Source organism: Arachis ipaensis, chromosome B9 (genome assembly GCF_059453495.1).
Source record: "Arachis ipaensis isolate K30076 ecotype BB chromosome B9, ASM5945349v1, whole genome shotgun sequence".
In the NCBI taxonomy this organism is placed as follows: Eukaryota; Viridiplantae; Streptophyta; class Magnoliopsida; order Fabales; family Fabaceae; genus Arachis; species Arachis ipaensis.
In genome coordinates, this window is record NC_142444.1 from 76,863,674 (window position 1) to 76,872,130 (window position 8,457).

The 8,457-nt window shown below is 39.5% G+C and overlaps 1 pseudogene; it reads right to left on the reverse strand.

Annotated features, from left to right (window-relative positions):
- Window positions 1-2,263: 2,263 nt before the first annotated feature.
- Window positions 2,264-3,842, reverse strand: LOC148545080 (uncharacterized; annotated as a pseudogene).
- Between the last annotated feature and the right edge of the window lie 4,615 nt (window positions 3,843-8,457).

An 8,457-nucleotide genomic window follows, 5' to 3' on the forward strand; every position in this document is an offset into this window, starting at 1 on the left:
GGCTAGCATCGAATTGCAAGATGTGCATCAAAACATTTTGTGAGTGTGTGTTGAGAGATTTAGCAATTGGTTCTTAACAAGAAGTTACCTAAGTCCTAAGACACTATACTTGTCTTCAAATGTTGTGGACTTGAGTTTCTTGTTGTTGTTGTGTTGCTTTCAACTCTTCATTCCTCAACGTTGAATGTTGGTTGATCTTTCAATATGCTTGTTCATTCAAGTTGTTTGTTGGTTTGTCTTTCATGTCGTTTGTTGGTTTGTCATTCATCAAAACCTATGAATACAAACTTCGCATACAAGCAACATGATTTACAACTCCAAGGTAGCGCTCTGCTTTTGTGGGGAGTGGAGCATTGGCATGTGTTGGCATGTCTTGTGCGCACCAAGCTCCCTCCTTGCCGTGTCAAGTCGCGCCTCATGCTCCCCTGGCCGTGTCAAACTTGTGCAAGGAATGAGGAGAGTAGCGCTCTGCTCTCCTTGGGAGCATAGTACTCCTTTTGCTTGGGTGAGGTCCCAAGTTCGAAACTTGTTGGAGGCATGCGCTGGCTCTTTTTCTTTGTGAAGGAAGTGGCGCCTTACTCCTTACTTCCTTAGGGTGCCTTGTTCGATCCTTGGGGGTAGCATTTTAGCCATTTTTGGCTTATTTTCTTTGTGAGTAGCGCTCCCCAATCCCCTTGCTCATGAGTTCGAGCCTTGTAGCCTTCACTGGCAGACTTCTTCCTTGAATTTATTCTTGAGTGAAGCCCGATAATGCTCTCAAGGTGAGCAGAGCATCATTCTTCTCTCCTTTCTTTCTTGGTTCCAAATTGTGCTCCGCTCTCAAGGGGAGCGTAGCATTAAGCCTTGCTTTCTTGGTTCATTGTTGTGCTCCCTTGAGAGAATGCTCCGCTCCTGAAGAGAGCGCTGTGCTTCCTTCTTCCATGTGCCATGCTTCCTAATTTTATTTGCCACACTTTTCTTTTTCTTGGGCAACGCTTCTTAGGCCACGCTTTCTTGTTTTCTTCTTTTCTTCACCTACAAGTAATCAAAACAGCCAATCAAAGTATCACCAAATTCACAAGGTTTATAAATCATTTAGATATCAATTAAATTTAGCTTAAACCTCATGATTTAGTATCAATTAAATGGTGGTTGATTGATTCAAAGGAACCATGCAATTCCATTCCAAATTACTTACTTACAATGCAAGAAAGTGCATAAAACCTAATAAAAACAAAGAAAAGGACTAGTAAAACTAGGCTAAGATGACTTGTCATCACAACATCAAACTTAAAACTTGCTTGTCCCCAAGCAAGCATAAAACATAAGAGAAGATAGAATGAAATAGAGAAGTGTGCATGTCCTTATTTAGCATATAGTTGAACTTGGTTCATGGGGTTTTATGCAGATCAATAGCAGCTCATTTATTACTTGCTGTTAAATAAACAATATTTCCTCAAGGGTTCACTAAGATTACTGCTACAATGCCTTGCTTTTTGCTTACTTCCCTTGTTAGCTTTTTCCTTCTTTCTTTTGCTTAGAGAGCTTATTACTCATTGAAGGCTTGGTGGAAAATGTTGCAGTAGCCTTTGGCTTAATTATACTCAACATTTCTTCACCACAGACACATGGCTCACCTTTTTCTTCCTAGGATCATTGATGCCCATCATCTCTTTGGATAACTAAGTGTTTTGTAGGTAGGTTGCTCTTTTTTGTGGACTTTCGGTTGGCAATCCCAAATCAGTTGATCTAAGTGGCCAAGATTTGAAATACTCCTTAGAACTTACTTGTCCAAGCATATCCTAGTACAAAAATACCACAGGCATATGTCCTAAGGTCCAAGCTATTGGTGTCTAGCCTTATTGTTTGTTTCTTTGCCACTTTTTGGCTTTTCTATTTCTTTTTCTTTCTGTTTTGATGTACTTTCAAGGGATTTTCATTAGTTGAAGGATCATAGCAGCAAACTAGCTTAAGCTTTAAGTAACATGTCATTATGCAACATTTATTTTGTGAGTAAACAATTGAATCAAACATATACCACCACTAACTTTCATCCTAACTTTTGCAACATTGGACAATTACTTTTCTAAATCAAACATCTTTCTTTTATTCAAGCAGCAAGGAGGACAAAACAAAATTTAAGCAAATGAAAGATGACAATTATTATGTAGATAACTTTTTAAACTAAAATATGTGCGAAACAAAGAAAAATTGGAGGTATATCATGTTTCAGATATACATCTTCCTTATTTAGTTTAGGAAAATGAAAGAACTTCACCACCTTCTAGTTGTCCTGTCCCTGGTTATTGCTTGATTCTCCTTTCTTCTTCTTTCTCTTCCAGAGCTTGGAGTAGTCTTGAGTTTTTTTACTAGGGCATCTTCTATCCCAGACAGGATCTAATAGACCTGAGAGCCCAACTGCCTCCAATCTTTCATGTGTTACATCTGTGTAGTGATGAGACCTTGCTTTATGTCGGTCTCTAAATTCTTGGCACTGCTCAAATGGTTTGATTTGTGGATCTAGTGCTGGCATATTGTGGGTCAAATACTCTAACCTTGCTTGCATATTTTCATGAGACTCTTTGTTGCACATGTCTAATCTCTCTAATAGTATGATGAATGTTTTTCCACTGATACAAGTTGTGAGTATATTCCCCATATTTGGCTTAGGTCAGGAACATTTTGTCATATGACTCTTGAAGTCTTGTTGTTTTTTCTCTTTGCCCCTCAAGAATCTTGGCTTGAAATTCTTGTTGTTGGACCATCATTTGTTGCTGTCAGCTCTCCAGTCTTTCCTCCATTCTATGCTGCCAAGCTTCATTATGCTCCCTATCTTTCAAATATTGCTCCCGGTGCTCTAGATATTGCTCTTGGTTCCTTGAATATTGCTCTTGTGCTCTCACACTTTGTTGTGATATCTCCTCAAGAGCTCTTTGTAGTTCACTCATATCTATGACACTGTGAGCTTGCTCTTCCCCTTCTTCTGATCTTCTTCTTCTTTGGGGTCTTTCTTCTTGATCATCATCCTCATTAATTCCTTCCATGTTTCTCTTTGTGATTCCCGTCCCCTTTTTTACTCTCTCTGTGTCCTCATCTTCAAAAATCACTCCAGCTTTGTTGCATAGCCTTAGAATGGTGCTTGGATGGCCGAGCCTAGTTGATTTGTTTGTGCTCTCAGCTATCTCTTGAATACTGTTGGCTATGAGTTGTGCAAGGTTGATTTCTCCCCCATGTAAGATACAGTATGTCAAGAGTGCTCGCTTGATTGTGACCCCTGAGGTGTTTCCAATAGGGAGTATTGATCTCCTCACTACCTTATACCACCCCTTGGCATCAGGAATGAGATTTATTCTTTTCAATTGGCTTGGGATCCCTTTTGAATCTCTTTCCCAGTCTGTGTCTTCCAAGCATATCCCCTGTAAGATCTCATCAGGGTCATTCTCTCCCTGCAGTCTGGCCTTACAGCTGAGCTCTTCATAAGTTATGATTCTCAACTTCAAGGCCCTTGTAATGGATGCTGGACTGAAATTCACTTCAACTCCTCTAACATAACTTTTGTAAGGGATGTTGTCTTCACTCTCTTTCACAGCATTTGCATAAAATTCCCTGATCATGACTGTACTAATCTTGGTGAGAGGATCGCATAGAAGATCCCATCTTCTTTCCCTAGTGATCTGCCTCATGATGGCGTATTCCCCGTCCCTCAGCTCAAAACCCCTCTCATGAATGATGTGCTTTTTTTTCATGAATCTATGATATTTTCTTTCATGAAACTGAGATCTAAACTTCCTTGTATCATAGGATGGGGGCTCGGTTACCATTGGTTCCTTCCCTTGTCTTCTCTTTGAACTTGATGAAGCCATGAATTCAAGTAGAGGGAGAAGGCAAAGGTGGATTTGTGGTTGGTTGAGGTACGATTTTGTAGTGTAAAGAGAATGAAGAAAGAAATGTTGCTGTTGAGAGGGGAGTGGGGCGTGTATAGGATTGCACAAGGTGGAACAAGGACTTATGATTGTAAGGAAGACTTGTAGGAACATGTGTAGCAAGAAATGTCTCAACCTATTTATAGGCAAGGCATTAAAGCTTTGGACGAAGACCATACTTGAAGAGGGATTTGGTCATGACTTATGAAGGGTGGAGATTGAGTTGATCAACATAGTAACTTCATGAGATGAACGGCTTGCATGTTCTCTTGTGGGTTGACAAGGATTCTCTTCCCATTGGTTGCATGAGGTTCGTCCTCCAAGGTGACTAGCATGCAGATTTTTGCTTTTCAAGGTAGGCACACCTCTCTAGGCACATGTGATCCTTCCCTCTTGGCTTGTCATAGCCGTATCTTCAGCTTGTCTTTACCTCAGCCTCCTCTTTCATAATTAAATCAAAATGGTAAGCTTTAGGACATAATTGTAGCATGGGTGATGAAGTGGTGAATGCTTGGATTATTTATTATGTTTCTTAGTCATAAAAGACCAATTGTGCCCCTTACTTAGTGAACCAAGGTTTGGTGAACACCAAACTTATCTCTTGCTAAGGGATTAATGTCAAATGCAAGCAATTTATCACAATTGATGCTTTCATCATAAGTTCTAATTCATTTTCTAACACAAATTCCTAAAATGAAACAATGCATGATTCATCTATGCATGACTTTGGTTTTTTTGAACAAAAGTTGATTTTTCTGAAAGTTGGTACATGTGCAGACACCAAACTTAATGTTTGGTCATATACTTCATCGAAATGACTAAGCATATGATCTAAGAATGCTTGAAAAGCTGATTTTTGTGTGATGTCAACACACCAAACTTAGAAGTCTGGCATGTGTTTCAAAACAATGTATGTATCTTTCAAGTATTTCTAATAAAATTCAAAAATCATGCTAAGGTGATCATAATTTATTGAATTCAAAAACGAACAAGAATCTTAAATCATGGGTTGCCTCCCATGGAGCGCTCTTTTATTGTCATTAGCTTGACATTGGACCCCTATTTTATGGTGGTTGATGACTGTAGTGTCTCAGCTTATCCCCCCTGACTGTGAGCTTATTCTTTGTTCCTTGATGTTCAATTTCGGCATGCTTTAGTGAGAGTATTTTGCTGACAGTATAGTAGTCATCAGCTTGTTGGCTTGCCCCCAGTTATTGATAGATCAATTGTACTTCATCATCCTTAGAGAACCCCTCTGTTGGAATCTTTTTGTTTTTCCAACCCTTTTTAGTCTTGTTCTTGTTTTTCTTCCTTCTTTTTGCTGATCCTCCTTCTTTAACAGTAGGTTTCACTTTGGGACTCTTCTTCTCGATGACTGACACATCAATGTCTTCTTGAATTTCTTCATTGCTCTGCACAGTCTCTTTCTCTTTTTGTCCTGCTGCATTATCTATTTCTTGCTTTGGAAGGTAACTGCTGATTGTCTTGTTAATTCCTTCCTTCCACTGCAAGTTTTCCTTGTCAGTTTCTTTGCAGTCTTTCTTTTCATCAATGAGCTGTGTTTCTAGAAATACATTCAGGGTGACGCTTTCATCATGCATTCTGAGGGTTAACTCTCCTTGCTCTATGTCTATAATGGCCCTAGCAGTGGCCAAGAATGGTCTTCCCAGTATAATAGAATCACCTTTATCCTCATCTGAATCTAAGACCACAAAATCTACAGGGAAGATGAATTTGTCTACCTTGACTAGAAGATTCTCAATCACACCCCTGGGACATATCACTGACTTGTCCACCAATTCTAAAGACATCTGTACTGGTTTCACTTCTTCTATGCATAGCTTTTTCACTAGAGAGGAAGGCATCAGATTGATACTAGCCCCTAAGTCAAATATTGCCTTGTTGATGGTCATACTGCCAATGGCACAAGGTAAAAAGAAACTTCCAGGATCTTCAAGTTTAGGGGGGAGTCCTTTTTGGATTAATGCTCTGAATTCTTCAGTGAGTAGTTTAGTTTCATTTTCTTGCCAACTTCTCTTCTTGTTAATAAGCTCCTTCAAAAACTTGGCGTACAGGGGCATTTGCTCAAGTGCCTCAGCCAGGGGTATGTTGATCTCCAATTTCTTGAAGATTTCAAGAAATTTTGGGAAGTGTTGGTCGTTAGTCTCCTTGTTGAACCTTTGGGGATATGGCAATGGAGGTATGAAGTTCACTCCCTGCCTGTGGTCCTTAGTTGGCTCGTTCATTGCTTCCTTCCCTTCTCTTGAACTTTGTGGCTGGTTTCCCTTTTCTTGAGCCTGCTTTGAAGTTTGCTTGCTTGCTATTGCATCCTCATCATTGGCTTCCTCTTTTTCACCCTATTTCTTGTCATTTTCCTTTGGCTTCTTGGTTGCTTCTTCATCTTTCACCAAGATCTTTCCACTCTTTAGTTGTATAGCTTTGCATTCCTCCTTTGGATTAGGAATGGTGTCACTTGGGAGTGAGCTCAAAGGTCTCTCAATAGCAATTTTCTTGGAAAGCTGTCCAATCTGCCTCTCCATATTCTTTATGGAGGCTTCCTGGTTCTTTGTTGTCATCTCTTGGTGCTTCATCATTTTCTCCATTAAAATCTCCAAGTTGGTGATCCTCTGAGAGTCTTGTGAGATTGGCTGGTTGTGAGGTATTGAGGGTTGAGGATAAGTATTTTGATTGGTGGCTTGGTTATTGGATGGATGATGGTTAGAGTTGGGATAAGTGTTTTGTGATTTTCTATATGTGTTTTGGTTGTTACTTTGCTGGTTGTTGTGGTTTGTGTTTTTTCAACTGTTTTGGTTTGAGTTTCGTTGCCATGGTTGTTGAGTTTGATTGTGATTGTCTCCCCATATGAGGTTAGGGTGGTTCTTCCATGAGGGGTTGTAAGTGTCACCATAATCCTCATTTGTCCCAAAATTTTAATTGTGCATGTACTGGACTTGTTCTTGCTGTTGATCTTCTTGAGTTTCTTCATTTGTCCCCCATGTGGATGATGGTTGGCTTGTGTTGATTGCTACAACTTGGAGGCTATCAATCCTTTTGGCCATTTGCTCAAATTGTTGTTGAATTTGCTGTTGCATCATTTTGTTTTGAACTAAGATTGAGTCCACTCCTTCCAACTCCATCACTCTTTTTCCTTTGTGATGGTTGGTGTTGCCTTTGGTGAGCAAAGAAGTACTGGTTGTTAGCCACCATATCAATGAGATTTTGAGCTTCCTCTGCAGTCTTCATCAATTGTAGAGAACCTCCTGCTGAATGATCAAGAGCTTCCTGAGATTTCAATGTCAAACCTTCATAAAAATTTTGCAATCTGTCCCATTCACTAAACATTTCAGGAAGGCACTTCCTAATTAGAGCCTTGTATCTCTCCCATGCCTCATAGATGGGTTCAGTGTCCATTTGTGTGAATGTTTGTACTTCAGTTATCAACCTGATGATCCTTTGAGGTGGGTAAAATTTGGCAAGGAACTTACTCACTAGATCGTCCCAATTGTTGATGCTATCTCTTGGGAAAGATTCCAAGCATTGAGTGGCTTTGTCTCTGAGAGAAAATGGAAATAGTAGTAGCTTGTAGCTGTCAGGATGCACACCATTGGTTTTGACAGTGTCACAAATCCTCAAGAAAGTAGACAAGTGTTGGTTCGGATCTTCAAGTGGTCCTCCTCCATAAGAGCAATTATTTTGAACCAAGGTGATGAGTTGTGGCTTTAGTTCAAAGTTATTTGCATTAACATTTGGGGAAAGAATGCTACTCCCACAATGTCTAGGATTTGCAAATGTGTAGGAAGCCAAAACTCTTCTCTGTGCTGGATTGTTGTTGTTATTGGCTACTCCTCCTAGTGGATTTGTTGGGTTTGTTGAGTGTTCTTCCATGTCTTGGTACTCTTCTTCTGAATCTTCTTCTCCAACAATGCTTTTTCCTCTTTCAGCTCTTCTTAATCTCCTGAGGGTTCTTTCGTCTTGTTCACAAAAGGTGGGTATAGCTCCCCTTGTCCCTGACATGCAATCCAAACATAAAAATCACACAAAACCAGAAAGACAATAACACTTCAATCCATTGCTAGAGTGAAATTTTAGTTAGCTTAAGCAAAAATTCAAATAGTTAGTGTGTTAGTTAAAAATTAAAGAAACAGAAAAGAAAAAGTGCTTGATCTAGATCTCCACTTCACTTAATCATTGTCAATCTAATCAATCCCCGGCAACGGCACCAAAAACTTGATGGTGTATTTTTGAAAAACGAATTCCAAACACCTAAAACTAACCGGTAAGTGTACCGGGTCACATCAAGTAATAATAACTCACATGAGTGAGGTCGATCCCACAGGGATTGAAAGATTGATCAATTTTAGTTTAGTGGTTGATTTAGTCAAGCGAATCAAGTATTGGTTTGAGTGGTTTATGATTGACAGAAGCTAAATTGCATAAAATGTAAAGGGAGAGGGAAGAATTGCAGTAAATTAAAGAGAACAGAAAGTAAAAGTGCTAAATCTTAAAGAACAAGTAAATTAAATTGCAGAAGCTTAGATTGCAAGAAATGTATATG